Here is a 16,599-nt window from a genome sequence, read left to right on the forward strand (position 1 = left end):
CACACACACACACACAATATAAGAAACCTCATGAAATGTGCTGGGAAGGGGAGACATTGGGATTGTTAACTAGGTTCAATGTTCTGCACCCCACCCTTTGCCAAAAAAGGCAAAAAGAATAACGCGTCTCCTTGGTGCCCCAAAAGGAGAACTTGATGGTGACAGCCTCACAGTGAGTGCTTATTTCATGTTTACCTATAGTTTTTTCCTTCCTTTATCTTTTGATTTTTCATTTTTCCTCCCAGAAAGCAAGACACTTTTAAAGGCACTGTGCCCTGTCCTGGGACTTGTTACCCAGACAGGGAATTACTATCACAGATTTTCTTTTGTCAAAATGAGTTTGTAGGTTTCTACAGTATCAAATTAGGAAGGGTTGCTTGTTCCTGGATTTGGGGAAGTTTGGCTTTTTTTATGCTCTTCTTCTTTCTCCTTCCTGAAAATCAGGATTCTCAGATTTCATCAGGTTTAGAGGTACTGAACTTAACAGCTCAAAAACAGGGTAGATCCCTTGATAAATATCATGCTCTTGAAAGCCTCTTTTTAGGCATCAGAACAGATGGACAGTTTGAAAATGTTTGGTTCACTGGTCTCTAGGCTAAGATGGACATTATTTAAACCTGCAACTTTAAGCCAAAGTTAGTTTGGTGGTCTCTAAACCAGAGACAAATTGTTGGCTTTCCAAAACAAACCATAAAGAGAGAAATAAAGGTTTTATTTTGTTCGTGTGTTTGTAAAACGATTTCTTGGAGACCAAGAAATAATAAAGTTCTTTCTTCCTTCTCCTCAGGTGTACGTGGCAGCCTTTGCTGTATCAGCATATGCATCTAGCTATTTCCGAGCTGGGAGCAAGCCCTTCAATCCTGTTCTTGGAGAAACCTATGAGTGTATCCGTGAGGACAAAGGCTTCCGGTTTTTCTCAGAGCAGGTGGATATGTACCCTTTCTGTTTATTATGTACACCCTTTTCGTCCACTGGTGCTAGAGGAGTCGCTTACGCCTTCTATTACATCTGCTTTTGAAATATTTATTGTCCACTTTTCACTGGCTTTAAGCAACTTAGATAATTACAGTGCTTTTACACATAAAGAGAAGGAACGATTTCCCTTCACCTGAAACCTAGTTGCCCCCAGGCACATGACGGTACTAGCAGAGCTGAGCGAGCCTTTGACCATAGGCATCAACAGCACCCTTTGTGTAAAGTCATAGTGAGGCAACTTTTCAAACTGTGATTTAAGGTTTAAAGTAAGATGCCCCCTTACTCATTGACATTGTCCTTCTAGAGGATGAATGCCCCCATCAGAATGGATAGCATCAAATAACGGCATTATTCTTGATTCCATTTAAGAGGAACCATTCATTCATGTATTTATTTAATCACTGAATCTTTCCCGAGCATGTCACACATATCTAGCCTTGTTCCAGGTGTGGGGAGACTGCAGTGGGCTGGGGGCTGGGGTCAGTGTCGGTCTTCCTCTAATAGATGAACATACTTTATACTTATGTAGCCTGAGTTCCTTGAGGTTCCATGAGACTTGCCCACCTAAGCATTAGCAGGTAATAATATTTAGGAACAAAGACCAGGGTCTCTGGTGCTGGCCTAGGTTCAAATCTCAGCTCTAGCTCTCAACAGGTTTGTTTGTAACCCAGCGCAAATTACTTAACTTCAGTTTCCTCCTTAAAGTGGAAATAGTAACAGTGGTACAGACCTCACACTGCTTTGTGACAGTTAAATGAGATGCTCTCTACAATGCACTCGGAACGGTGTCTGATACATGGAGTATAAAGCCTTAGATGAGTGTCTGCTGTCATTATTATGACAGTGTAGTTGGTAATAGCGGAATATTGGGAACCTCTCAAGGATCTGTCAATATGGAATTATTTCGCTAAGATAGGATGCATTGATACAGAAAATAAAAAATAATCCTCTCACCCCTGCTTATGACAGCGACTGGACACATCCGCCCTCTGTATGTCCCTAAATGTTAGCCCAGGAACATGAAACACAGTTGCTTCGCTACGTTTCTCTCCTCCCAATTCTTAGAAAACTGAGGAAAAGTGGGTGGGTTGCTAGAATATTGCTTTCCTTCCTGTTGTCTTGCTGCCCCCTTTATCAGTGGATTTGCATTTGGGGGATAGGAAAGGAAAGCTGGTATAGCTGACAGACTTAAGAGTATGGTGCTTGTCTCAACTAGAAATTACAAGCAGTGTTCTCTGAAACCCAAAGGAGAATGAATATACAATAATCCCAAAGCACATTTTTAGTAGATTGCCAATTAGAAGCTAAAACAGGAAATTAAACACTGATATTGGGGATGTGGGGGGTTAAATCAGTAGTTAAAAGGATAAGATAATTAGATTCAGATTCAACTGGGTTATTTAAATACTAATGCTAAAATGGAATGAGAATAAATGAAAATATAATTTGGTTACCATGGCATTATATGCGTTCATGCGAAAAAATAAAGGCCAAAAATAGCCCGGACTACAGCAGACAATCAGGACAGGATGAGTGGTATAAGGAAAGAGTTAGTAACGTGAGCTGGTGTAAAGCTGAGCTTCAATCCCATGAGCCCCTGACAAGGCAGGGCCAAATTCTGGATCTGCTTGTGTACCTCCAGTGGTGCCATGGAGAGAGAAAGCAGAGCTCCTGGGCACATGGGCACAAAGACAGAAAGAGCATTACATAACTTCGTCTTTGGTTCCGTGAAATGGATCCCAAAGAAATAAGCAAGAAAGAGATCTAGTCATTGTTAGTAGCAGAAGGTGTGCTCGATGTAACGTAGACCTGCTTTCCAACCCTAACCCCACCACATGCTCTGTGTGTGGCCTTGTACGAGCTACTTAAACTTTCTGAGCCTCAGTAGTGTCTTTATAAAATAGGAATGATTGTGCTTAGCTGTGATTCATAGGTCGCAGTAAGGCTCTAGTGAAATAATACACTGAGATATAAAATACTTGCACTGAAGATGGTAAACGTTCAGCACGTGGTTATTGCTCTCATATTTAGAGGCAACTTTTAAAGTGCTTTCTAATATGCAGTGTCAAGAATAGTAAATAAGATATACTGTATCTATTCCACTAATTCAAGTGGTTTGAAGAGGGCATCCTGTCACTGGCGAGTCTCTGACAGAAAGTCAGCCACGAGGCGGCCGGGAGTCCTCACAGCTGACGTCCCTATGGTAGCACCAGCAGTCCTGCTCACGATGGAGCCACTTCACCCGTCTGGAATTTAGCCTATGGCCTCAGATACCCAAGAATGGATGAGTCTTTCAGGCACAGACTCACTCTAGCTAATCCTTTAGGAAACTGATATATAAACAAGAGTGCTGTTCTGTGCATTTACTATAAAAAAATAGACCTCTTACGGGGACCAGAGGGCCTTGGTCGCATGACCCAGCATACTTTCGCCATAAACAGATCACTTGGGAACCCGGAATTTAATCACCAGGTATGTGTACAATAAGAAGGGGAGGTGGCTGTGGAATTTGGTGTGCTCCGCTGCCCGTTGCCCCAGGAGTGGAAAGGGTTTTGTCCAGGGCTCCTTTTCCGGGCCACCAGGAGACTCTTCAGTTCAGCCTCCTGCACTCCCCCTCTCACCCTTATTTATGATGACCAGCTGACCTGTTGTGCAAGAAGACCTAATTTAACACATCTAAAGAGCGTGCCAGGGTGTTTGTTGTGTCTCATGCCGGCACCTGCCAGGATGGCCCTTTCTGCTTCCGGCCTAGGAGACAGTCTCCCTTTATGGAGACAGCGTGACTCTACCGTCGTGCATTATATACGTGTGATAATACATCAGCTTTCAGAGTTTGGGGCCTTCTTTGCTTTATTACACCTCTCCACAGTGAGTAGAGTTTACCGAATGATTAATAAACTGGGTAGGACCTCCAAATGGGTATTTTAGGGTGGAAGTTTATTCTAACAAGGACCTTGATAGAAATCATGTATCCAAGTGAAAGGACCTGGAAGGAAACTAGGGTAATTCAGCTCTTCCACTGAGTTTTCTAGATTTGAAAAGCAGTGTCTGTCCTTTTCCGGAAGCCTTTGAATGTTGTTGCTTTGTGGTTTGGTTGGGGGTGTGGATGTTCGACCCAGTCAGTGGCCAAAAAATTTGAAGTAATTGCTACTTCGCAGAGTTTGGCTGCATCACAGCTTGCTCCTCTGTATTGTTTCTCACCTAAGCAACCCCCAAATGCAATATGAAAATGACTCATGGGGTCAGAAACCAGAGAAAGCATTTGCTGTTCACATTTTCCTCAGAAAAATGAACTGTTAGGTTTGCGGAGTGCTTTATGCTTTTCGGACTTGTGCAGGATCTTATGTGATCTTCAAAGTACCCTCTGTGTGGCAGATGAGGTGAGGATCAATTCTAGGCAAGAAGACGGAGGCCTGGAACATTAGCATCTCCCAGTGCCCTGCACCAGAAATGTTGGAATGTTTCTATTCCGGTGGCCTCCCTGCCTCACCTTTCTTGGAGTCTCTTGTAAGTGTAATTACTCAGAGCTGCCAAGGCCATTGGCTACCAATGGGAATAGAGCATTATGTGCGCCGATCAGACTCTGGGACTTTGCCTGCCATTGTCACTTACACCTTTCATCCTCCAAACCCACATAGGACTTTGTTCCCAGCTCCCACTGTGGTCTGGGGAGTGGCCTTTGTGAATGAGCAACATTCAGGAGTAAGTCATAAACATTCCTGTCCTGTGTTCTAACCCCTGGCAGTTCTACCTTCTCTGGGGAGGAGTTTGCTTTGTGCCAAGAAATGTGATTCAGCCTCGGTTGTTTAAATAAGCTCAGAAAAAGGGGAATTCAAAAATGACTTCCTTTTTCTGAAGTTCTTTCTGAATTCCCCCTTTTTCTCCTCAGGGACTAAGCATCCTGCTGGCAGTTTCTTCCTTACTCAGTTCCCCTGCTGCCTGGCAAAGGGCTAGCAAGCTGGCTCAGGGCTTCATCAGGGACTGGACAGGTCAGAAAACTTGTTTCAGTTAACTTTGCTTCTCTTTTTATACCTTTGGGAGAGGTTTGGTATCTAAAGCATATGCAGTTAAGCTATTACCTAAAAGTGGCTATCCCTGATTATCTGGAACGTCAGCTGTCTGATCACTGTTCGAGTCATTTTTACCATTTATCCCACCCCCCGGACCCTCCTCCTCCAGCCATGTACTGTTGAGAGTTCGTGACAGAAAAGCTGAATGGAGTTACTGAAGGTTACTAAAATGTAAGAGATTCAAATGAAGTCTTTTTTCCTTTGATCTCCAGCCTCAGCCTTTCTTGCTTTTCGGTTACTCATCAAGAGAACCCTGAACATACATTCTTGGACAGACTTATAAATACCGCTCCTATCACTTCTCTCCCTGCCCGTCACCCCTCAGTGGTTCTTTGATCTACTAGTAGGCAGAGTTAGTTACTACTGATTAAAGTGGCATCTTATTTAAAGACGTTATCAGAAAGGAAATTCAGGCTGTTCAAATAAAACTAGCAATAAATGGAATACAAGGCAAGTAAACCAGTGCTTTTCACGTCTGGGTCAAGTCCTCGCTTCACGTGTTTTTGTTTCTGTTTTGGCAAGAAGCCACGTGCTTGTCAAACCAGGTGATTAACTCTGAACATGGGGGAATAGAAAATAATTGGCAGTTGCATTCTCCCAAAGATCAGGCCAGCAGCCTTGGCGTCATCCTTAATAGCTTTTTCTTAGAATCCATATCCTATTTATCAGCAAATCCTGGGGTCTTCCTTCAGAAGCCTTCCTTCCAAAGCCAGCCATTTTCACTGCCTCCCCCACTGGGGCTAGCCTCCAAGCCCAAGCAAAGGCAATCAGTGACTGGGATTGTTGTGATAGACTCGTTCACTGGTCTCTTGTTTCCATAGCCAATTCCTCACCCAACAGCCAGAGCGATTGCTTCAAAATGCAAGTAACACCTGCTCTAAAACCTCCAGTGATTTCCCTTGTCACTTGGAATAAAATCCAAACTCCTGGCCATGGCCCCACAAAGCCCCACCAAGATGCTAGCTCCAGAGAGCATGCCTGTCCCACCTCTGCTCATTCAGCTCCAGGCACTTTTTGCCCCTCTTCCAACATACGGAGTGTTTGCCAGCCCTGAGTAGTGCCCATGCTGTCTGGGATGCACTTATCCCAGTTTCCCACGTGCTTAACTTCCTTATTTCTCTTAGCCCCAGACCCTTCCACTGTAGAGTCCTGCCCCTACCACCATGTCTGGAATAGCACTCCCGCTTACCATCCCCCCATCCTCACGCCTTGCTTTCTTCTTAACGCATGGCACAACTGAAAAATTATGTACCCATTTCTTTATTATCTATCTTGCAGTCATGAAGGTTTTTGTTTCTTTTATTTCTCATTGTATCCCCAGTGACTAGGACAGTGCCTGACATATCATATGCTTTTTCTTTTTTTTTTTTTTCTTTCTTTTTACTGATTAGTAAATGACGAATGCTGTGGGAGGAATGGCCACTTGGTCCCTCTCTGCATGATTTCTTACCTAGCACTTGTCCTCTTTTCCATAAGCTGACCTTCAAGATAGGAGGCGAGTCAGGAGCTAGGAAGACTGAAAAATTAGGTCTCTGGACAGCTGCAGAAGTGATGTAGCTAAGGGATATTTTTCTGAGTTTAAAAAAGATATACTTACAAAAATACACAAATATTGAAATATACTCTTTCCCCATCTGCCTCTCCCCATACCACTTGCCTCTTCTATAAAGTACATTCAAAGCATAAATCAAAAATGATTAGGTTCTAATCAGAAATTATTAATGATTAGGTAAGTCTTGAGATATACAGATAAATTATAAGAATTTTCAACCACTAGGGGAACTCACTGTTTTTGGGCTTGTGGAAAGAAAGATGCATATAAATACCTGCACAATAAAAACCATATATACTAATTTCCTGAATGTTTGAGAATTTTTACCAATTAGAAAGTGCTCTTATTTGATTGGGATGGTGGAGAGGGATGATAAGAACCCCTTTAAATTGGATTTATCCAGTAGCCTGACAGACAGGACAGTGTCTGCTTCAGGACTGGGTCAGTTCAGACTCAAACTCAAAATCCAATGCCTTTCTGGGTTACATCTGGGTTAAGATATAACAGGAATAGAAACTCAATCAAATCCCATACTAAGGTTAGATTGTGCCCATCATTCTCTACTCCAGTAGATTTTAGAAAGATTGCCATCAACAAAGATTAAATTACGAACCTTGAGTTACCCCCTTTCAATGGGCCCTTTGAGTTAGTCTATGCCTTGGTGTAATCTTTTTCCATTTGGCTGACATCCACTGATGCTGGGATTTGAAGAAGACATTGGGAATAGATGTTAGATTTAGAGCATTTTGAAGTCAGAGGGATCCTCAGACCTCATTTTACGAAGAAATAAATGAGACTCAGAATAGAAGGTCAGACTCCAAAGATTCTTTGTCTAAATATCCTCGAGATGGGAACTTAATGGTGTGCGGAGGCTTTGGGAAGTGATCAGAGCTCAGCCTTGAGAACAGCCATAGAGAGGCAGCTAGGACATAAAGCAAAGAGCATTGGATTTGGAATCAGAAGACCTTGGTGTAAAGCACCACCCCTTGTCACTTAGTAACTGTGTAGCATTGGACAGGTCCTTTGTTTCCTAATTTATAAAATAAGGCGAATGAAGACACAAGGTTACCATGATAACTAAGTGGAAATACTACTCATGAAAAATGGCTAAAATTTAGTCTCCGCCCACTTCATACCAGTGGATGATCCTGACATGTTAATTGTGTCTTCTTTTTGTTTGCAAAGTCACTGGCATTAGTCCTATTTTACAGATGAGGTAAGTCAGGCCCAAGATGTTTAAAAACTTGCTCAAGGCCATTCGGCCAGTAGATGATGTTGCCTGGTTAGGACCTATATCTATGGAACCCCAAAAGTGCTCCCTTGTTCCCTGACACTTAGTGTAGCACATGGCAGATGTTCCAGAAATGTTTCATGAATAAATACCTGTTGTGAGGAAATATATCGAAGAAGACGAAGACACCAATTTCATTTTCCTGAGAAGCTTTGTAAACTTCTTAAAAGAAATGTGCACCAAATAAATCACTCCCAAAGGCCTTTTTAAGCCAGAAAAAAACAAATAAGCAAAATCATTGATACTGTGAATGTTGAGATTTACTCATTCAGGAAACATCCTTTGAACCCATGTAAAGTCATTCTGCGAAGCACTGATTCATGTATCTGACATAATAGTTTTAAAAGGTCGAGGTTGCCTATAATTTTATGGGACATATATATGCTTTATGGACTGATAGGGCTTCTTTTGTAATTCATGTGGACAGTATATTTATCCCTGTTTTCTGGGATTTAAAATTATTACAGAAGAGGTTTATAGTTTGTATATACTGTATTTTGCTTTAATGTTTACATTTGGCCCCACCTACAAAATGCCAAATTCTTGATCAAAACTGTGAATCCTACATTTTTTACTACATTGTTTCTGCAGGAATAAATACGATCGCCTTTTAATAATTTACTTTAACATATGCCTATGTTATGGGGGAGGGGGAACATTCCATAGCTCCTCACCTGCTACAGGGGGAAGGGAGGGGAGAAGTAGGGTGTGTGTGTTGTCTTGCCTCATTTAGTTTTATATGATCCCAAGGTTTAAAAATTAACTCCACTGCTTTCATTGATAGTCCGGAGTGGGTGTGGGGTCAGCAGGGGTGCGGAGGCAGTGGGGAGAAAAGAGGGATGGGTTTGCAACATTTTGTGAGAAAAAGTATCTCCAAAGGAGTTCAATTAAAAAAGAAGACAATGGGGCACCTGGGTGGCTCAGTTATTAAGCATCTAACTTTGGCTCAGGTCGTAATCTCAAGGTTTGTGGGTTCAAGCCCAGAGTCGGGCTCTACACTTACAGCTCAGAGTCTGGAGCCTGCTTCGGATTCTGTGTCTCCCTCTCTCTCTGCCCCTCCCCTGCTCATTCTCTCTCTCTCTCTCTCTCTCTCTCTCTCTCTCTCAAAAATAAGTAAACATTAAAAAAATAATTATATTAAAAAATAAAAAGGAAGACAATGAAGGCCAGCAGAGAGTTGCATTTTAGGAGTTAGGCTTCTAAAGCATGCTGGAAGTAAAAATTGACCTGAAAAATCCCATAGGCACAGAGTGGGGCTACATTTTTTTTATTCATTACTTACATATAAAACCCAGTGGTCATCCCAACAAGTGCCCTCTTAGTACCCATTACCCATTTAACCCACCCCCCACATCCTCATCCCCATCAACTTTGTTTGTTCTCTGTATTTAAGAGTCTCTTATGGTTTGCCTCCATCTCCATTTTCATCTTATTTTTCCTTCCCTTCCCCTATGATCATCTGTTAAGTCTCTCAAATTCCACAAACGAGTAAAATCATGGGATAGCTTTCTCTGACTTATTTCATTTAGCATAATACCCTCCAGTTCTATCATTGTTGCAAATGGCAAGATTTCATTCATTTTCATACCGAGTTGTACTCCATTTTATATATATATATATATATATATATATATATATATATATATATAACCACATCTTTATCCATTCATCCATTGAGGGACATTTGGGCTCTTTCCATACTTTGGCTATTATTGAGAGCACTGCTATAAACATTGGGGTGTGTGTGCCCCTTCAAACCAGCATTTTTGTATCCTTTGGATAAATTCCTAGTAGTGCAATTGCTGGGTCGTAGGGTAGCTCTGTTTTTAATTTTTTGAGGAACCCCCACTCTCTTTTCCGGAGCAGCTGTACCAGTTTGCATTCCCACCAGCAGTGCAAGAAGGTTCCCCTTTCTCCACATCCTCGCCAACATCTGTTGTTTCCTGAGTTATTGATTTTAGCTACTCTGACCAGTATGAGATGGTATCTCATTGTGGTTTTGATTTGTATTTCCCTGATGATGAGTGTTGTTGAGCGTCTTTTCTTGTATCTCTTTGGAGAAGGGCTACATTCTTAAGAGGTCTGTGGTAACTAAAACCATCCAAGGGACAGCAAATTTGCATCTCCCACCTTGTATCAGAACTAGGATTTATGGTCACTGAGACCTGAAAGATACCTGCCCTGTTGAAATCGGGTCAAGCTGGCACAGTTGAAATGCCATCAGTTAAATGTGTATGTGGCACGGCTCTCTCCCTGAGTTCCTCACCCAGCAGAGTGGCACCTATGAGTGGTTTTCGTATCATGTTCCTTGTTACAGCTGAGGGTCCAGAGCAAGGTAAGAGGAGTCACCTCCTCCCTGGAAACCACTGATATGCACCAAAACTGCTGCCTTTCACCTCTCTCTCTTCTCTTTCAATGTGTTTGGGAAATGTTACTTAGTTTCTCTGGGTTTGGTCTCCTCATGGGTGACGTGAAGGTATTAGGCTAGATGCTCTAAGTATAAGATACTTCACTGAGAACCAGCTAAGTCACAGAAATTTTGAAACATTGTTGTCGGCATAACTCTGGTTTCACTGGTACTGAATCCTAGTAACGGTACATTCGCCACTCACATGCCTGGAGTTACTAAGATAACAAGGAAATCTAACTCAGGAGCCATGTTTCCTTTAGCTTCTTCATTAGTGAATAAAACAGAAATAATGACCCCAGTGACAGAACACAGGGGGATGTGCCATAGTCTCCATTCCAGGGGATTCTCTTTCCTAGAACAAAATTACATTATTTACTGAAGATATTTTTATCTTGACAGAAAATGAGTAAAATGTGTATCTTAGCAGTTGGCTAACATTTCTTCAATGATTGTTTGGCTCTTTAAAAAAAATTTTTTTTTTAACATTTTGTTTTATTTTTTGAGAGACAGAGTCAGAGCAGGGGACAGGCAGAGAGAGAAGGAGACACAGAATCTGAAGCAGGCCCCAGGCTCTGAGTTGTCAGCGCAGAGCCTGATGCAGGCCTCGAACTCACGAACTCACGAACTGCGAGTTCATGACCTGGGCCAAAGTCAGATGCCTAATCGACTGAGCCACCCAGGTGCCCTGGCTCTTTTTTTTTATAGAAACATTATTCTTTTAAAAAATTATCTTGGATCAATCAGTCTTTTAGGTGATTTGGAAAGAGGCTGGGCTTTGTGATACAGAGCTTTCAAAGGAGCAAAATCTGAGCCAGACATTTTAGTGTGGCTCAGAAGTAGCATTCTAAAATATCTATTATCTGACATCTTAATTAAGACATTTGCAGGTACTTTCACAACAGCTAATAGAGATTTTGACATTGGTAGCCAGTGTCAGATTATATGGTTTATGAACAGGCACCCTTGCATGCCCTTGCTTTTGCTTCACACTTTCCAAAACATCTCTTTATCCTCAACATTTGCCTCTTTGGCTGTTTTTCCCAGAGCTTCCAGACACTTCCATCACCTGATTTCTTCTTAGGCCTGGGGAATTTGAGCAAATCAGGGCTGAGTGTATCAGGAGCGCCCTCTTGAGGACAGACTTGTTGAAGGAAAACTAAACTTCTCATTCGCTTTGACACTGCACACTGTTACATCTCAAGGCCAAGGGTGAAGGAATGGATTTTATGAGACGCGAAAGTCAATTAATTTTTTGTTTTCTGGATTTTACTTCCATTAGGTCAGCCACCATCCACCTATCTCTGCATGTCACGCTGAGTCTGGAAATTTTGTTTTCTGGCAAGGTAATGTGCTAATATATTTGGCCTCCATCATTTTTTGTAATGTTATAGATTTGTTTTAATCAGGAACTATGGCAAGTGCTTGTTAAGATCAAAAGTATGCCCTGGACTTGGGCTTTGTCAGATGGATTTACACCACTTGGTGTTCATGCCTTCATCTCTGAACAGTTACTGATATTTGTCTACTTCATAATTAAGGATTCAGGAGGATAATTTAAGTTGTTCCCTTAAAAAAATTTTTTTCCATCTATGTCTAGGCCACCACCATTTTATTCCTGTAACTTTTTTCTCTAATTCCACAGCCACTTGAAATGCCTTGTATATTTCAAGAGACACTAAATACTTACAGGCATTTATGAGTCTAGACAACAGGGTTCTTTTTGCTTTTGAAAAATTTAATTTTTTTTCTAAACATCACATTTTATTATTAAAAATTTTTTTTTAATGTTTTTATTTATTTTTGAGACAGAGAGAGACAGAGCATGAGCAGGGGAGAGACAGGAAGAGAGGGAGACACAGAATCAGAAGCAGGCTCCAGGCTCTGAACTGTCACCACAGAGCCTAACACGGGGCTCAAACTCACAGACTGTGAGATCATGACCTGAGCTAAAGTCGGACGCTTAACCGACTGAGCCACCCAGGCACCCCTAAACATCACATTTTATATTGCTGACTTTTTTTTAGTTGGGGAGTTGTTGTCCCTATATTCAGTTTATATTTTGGATTTGGGAGGAGGGTGGGTTGTTCTGAAGAATAAATAAGACTGAAAATATTTCCTAAATGGATTAATTAATTTTGTTAAGTTATATATGTATTCAAAAGGCAGAGTGTACTTTAGGAGGAGAATTTGAACATCCTGGGTTTTCAAACAATGATTTTCAAACAATGAGCACACATCAGTTTTTAAAGCATTTTTCTCTGCTCACAGTGATAACACCTGAGTTACCACATTGCCTTTTCAAAAAAACTCTGTAAAAGTTAAAAGATATAAAAGAATATTTTGCAAAAAATAATAATAATAATAATCCCCTCCCTCCACCCCAACCCCCAGCCACTCAGTTCCTCTCTCTGGAGACAATATCGCTTTAGGTTGCAAGTACCGTAGTTCCCTTTCAGAATCTTTGCCAGTAAAGTTTAGAATTGAAGCTTGATTAGAAACTTCTCTAACTTTCACTGAAACCCTCTGGGAAGAATTCTTATAAGATCTCTAACTTTCTAATTGCTAAGAGTCACTGACCACGGAAGCATATTATGATGATGATGATGTGATGTATTATGTGATGGGAAGGATTTTCTCCCAAGTAGTTTCTGTGTGCCCCTTACCTTACACAACAGTATTCTCTTCAGCCTCCATTCTCCTTTCTCATCAGCCTTTTCCTGGGCAATCCCACCTATTCCCATAGGCTCATGACTCCCAAATCTTGCTTTTTTTTTTTTTTTAGTTTATTTATTTATTTTGAGAGAGAGAGAGAGAGAGCAGGGGAAGGGCAGAGAGAGAGATAGGGAGAGAGAATCCCCTAAGTAGCCTCCATGCTATCAACACAGAGCCCAATGTGGGGCTTGACCTCACAAACCTGTGAGATCATGACCTGACCCCAGATCAAGTGTCAGACGCTGAACCAACTGAGCCACCCACATGCCCCTCTTGCTTTTTAACCCAATCTGACATTTCTCTGCCTTTTAATCAGGTTATTTAAGCCAGTTACACTTATTATGATTATTGATGAAGTTGGGTTTAAATGTGGCCTCTTATTATCTGTTTTCTGTTTGTTGCATCTGTTCTTTGTTCACCTTGTTTTTTTCTCTGCCTTCTTTGGGACTGAGTACTTTCTATGATTCCATCATACCTCCTTTGTTGGCTTATTAGCTAAAACCTCTGTTTCATTGTTTTAGTTGTTAGTTTAGGGTTTATATTATGTATCTTTAATATAGCCTATCTTCAAGTAATATGCCACTTCACATATAGTGTAATAAACTTACAAGAGTATACCTCCATTTCCCTTCTCCTAACCTGTGACCTCTGTGCTACTGTGAACATAACATTTTATTTACGTACCTTAAAAACCCCACAATACAACATTACTGTTTTTGCTTTAAACAGCCAATTATCTTTTTATGGTAACAACTTTATTGAGATAAAATTTGTATGTCATACAATTCCCCTATTAAAAAGTATAATTCACTGAGTTTTAGTATATTCACAAAGTTGTCCAGTTACCATCACAATCAATTTTAGAGTATTTTTTAATATTTATTGTCCAATTGGCTTCCATACAACACCCAGTACTCATCCTAACAAGTGCCCTCCTTAATACCTATCACCCGCTTTCCCCTCTCCCCCACCCTCATCAACCCTCAGTTTGTTCTCTGTATTTAAGAGTCTCTTATGGTTTGCCTCCCTCTCTCTCTATTTGTAACTTTATCCACCTTTCCCTTCCCCCATGGTCTTCTGTTAAGTTTCTCAGGATCCACATATGAGTGAAAGCATATGGTATCTGTCTTTCTCTGACTGACTTATTTCACTTAGCATAATCCCTCCAGTTCCATTCGTGTTGCTGCAAATGGCAGGATTTCATTCTTTCTCATTGCCAAGTAGTATTCCATTGTATGTATCCATCCATAGTTGATGGACATTTAGGCTCTTTCTATAATTGAGCTATTGTTGAAAGTGCTGCTATAAACATTGGGGCTCATGTGCCCCTATGCATCAGCACTCCTGTATACCTTGGGTAAATTCCTAGTAGTGCTATTGCTGGGTCGTAGGGTAGTTCTATTTTTAATTTTTTGAGGAACCTCCACACTGTTTTCCAGAGCTGCACCAGTTTGCATTCCCACTGACAGAACAGTTTCATCACTCCAAAAGAAACCACCCCCACCTACCTACCAGTACCTACCCCACCCCAGCTTCTAATTTCCATCAACCTCTTCCATCCTTAGGCAATCCCTTACCTACTTTCTATCTCTATGGATTTTCCTATTAGGAATATTTTATAGACGTGAAATCATGTGGCCAAGGGCTGCCTGCTCCCAGCCCTATCACTCCCCTGCATCATGACCATGGCCCCCTACCAGCCTCCCTCCTTTCACCTTGCTCCCCTATGGCCTGTGTATTGTCATGCAGCAGTCAGAGGGATCACCCTCTCTGCCATTGTTTTTCTATTCCTTTTTTTAAAAATTCCGTTTTTACTCTGTTCTTTTTCCATTTGTGTCTTCCAGTTGGTGCCACCATTTATGCAAATGAGAAAACTATGAGACCATCTACAAATTCTCCCTGTCTGTCACAATCGGCATCTAATTTGTCAGCTAGTTCTATTCCTACTTCTTTCCTGGTTTTGGGATCATTCCCTTCTACTCTGTCTGCTATGGCCTTAGGTCACTTCACCCTCACTTATCCTTGGAGCAATTACAGCAACCTTGTAACCTGTCACCTTGCTTCTCATCTTTTGTGCTCCTGGTCCATTTTCTGTATTGGTCCCAATTGCCTCTGCAAAGTCTGTATCTAATCGCATGAGTTTTCTGTCTAACCAAACATCTTATTTTCCCCCAGCATATACACACCAGATGTCTTAGCCTGGCTTCTAGAGCTCATTGTTTTTGTACTCAGTCTGTCTTTCAGCTCGTCTTGCTGAACAATCCAAGACCTGTGGGACAGAACCACACCATGTTCTCTTATACCTCTCTCCCTTTGAACAAGCTGTGTTCTGCCTTCTTTTGCTTTTTTTCCTGCCTAGTGAACTCCTGCTTATTCTTTGGAGCCCAGTCTAAGTGCCCCCTTCAGACAGGCCTCTTCTGATGCTTTCACCCAAGCATGTTGGTCATTCCTACTTCTATGGTTCCATTTCTTAAATATACTCAGTTACAGCCTGTGCCTCTCTTTGTGGGCATTACTTGTTTTCACTTTTGTCTCCCTTTCATACTGTGAGTTCTTCTAAGGGAAGGAACTTACCTTATAATTTCAGTTCCCCGATTCTCTTCCAGATACTCAATTGGTACATATATTGAATGAAAACTTATCCTGTATAATAATGAATTTTATTATGAAGAGGTTCTATATAGTGGTTGATCATTCATGCAGCCTAAGAATTCCTGATCTGTATGGCTCTCCTTTTAAATATGTACTAATTGGTATTTCATTTCAGATGTGAGATGGAAAAACAAATTCTGGGGCAAATCCATGGAAATTGTCCCCATTGGCACCACCCACGTGACTCTGCCAGCGTAAGTTCTTCTGTGCTTAGGAACTTTATAGAATTTAGGGCCAAGATACAGCTTTAGGAATGGGACTCCCATTGTCCCCCATGGTGTTGAGTATATGTTTTTTCCCTTTTCATTGGTTTGACAGTAAGTTCAAATGTACCTCATTTTGACAAGCTCACATTTTCTTCAAACAGAAATGCCACCTGGAAACCAAAGTTCATTGAACAAAAGCTCTTTTAAAACTCGTTTCCACTTTCTAACAAAATTAAGAATGGTGGTTTGCCTTAACATTGTTGTCCTACCTAACTGTCAGAATTCCTTTAAAGAAAGATATGGACTTGATCCTACAGAGATTATTGGTACTCATTTATAAAGCCAAATGGCTGTGAGTGTGGCCTCTGGGACTGGGCTAATAGGACTCATGTACTCACCCTGCCACTTACTAATTGCAAAGCCTTGGGCAGGTTACTTAATCATTCTGATCACTAGTTCCCTCATCTATAAAACACGAGAAATAAACTACCTACTTTGCAGGGTTTATGAAGATTAAAGGAATAATGTACATAAAGCACTTTAAAGAGTACTTGGCAAATAGTATATGCCATGTAAGTGTTTGGTCTTATTATCATTATCCTCGTAATTATTATATGACTCTGTAAGTCTGAATACTTTCTCATTGTAAAAAGATTTAAGATACGTGTAAGATGTATATATAAAATAGGGGCGCCTGGGTGGCTTAGTTGGTTAAGCATCTGACTTTCGCT

At 41.1% G+C, this 16,599-nt stretch overlaps 1 long non-coding RNA gene across 1 annotated transcript; it reads left to right on the plus strand.

The window, feature by feature from the left end:
* Nucleotides 1-105: 105 nt before the first annotated feature.
* Nucleotides 106-16,349, plus strand: LOC125916756 (uncharacterized). Its single transcript, XR_007456019.1, has 3 exons — nt 106-925; nt 11,578-11,641; nt 15,778-16,349. It is a non-coding gene; the product is annotated as an uncharacterized LOC125916756 (long non-coding RNA).
* The last annotated feature ends 250 nt before the right edge of the window (nt 16,350-16,599 follow it).

The sequence above is a fragment of the Panthera uncia genome, unplaced genomic scaffold (genome assembly GCF_023721935.1).
Source record: "Panthera uncia isolate 11264 unplaced genomic scaffold, Puncia_PCG_1.0 HiC_scaffold_1098, whole genome shotgun sequence".
In the NCBI taxonomy this organism is placed as follows: domain Eukaryota; kingdom Metazoa; phylum Chordata; class Mammalia; order Carnivora; family Felidae; genus Panthera; species Panthera uncia.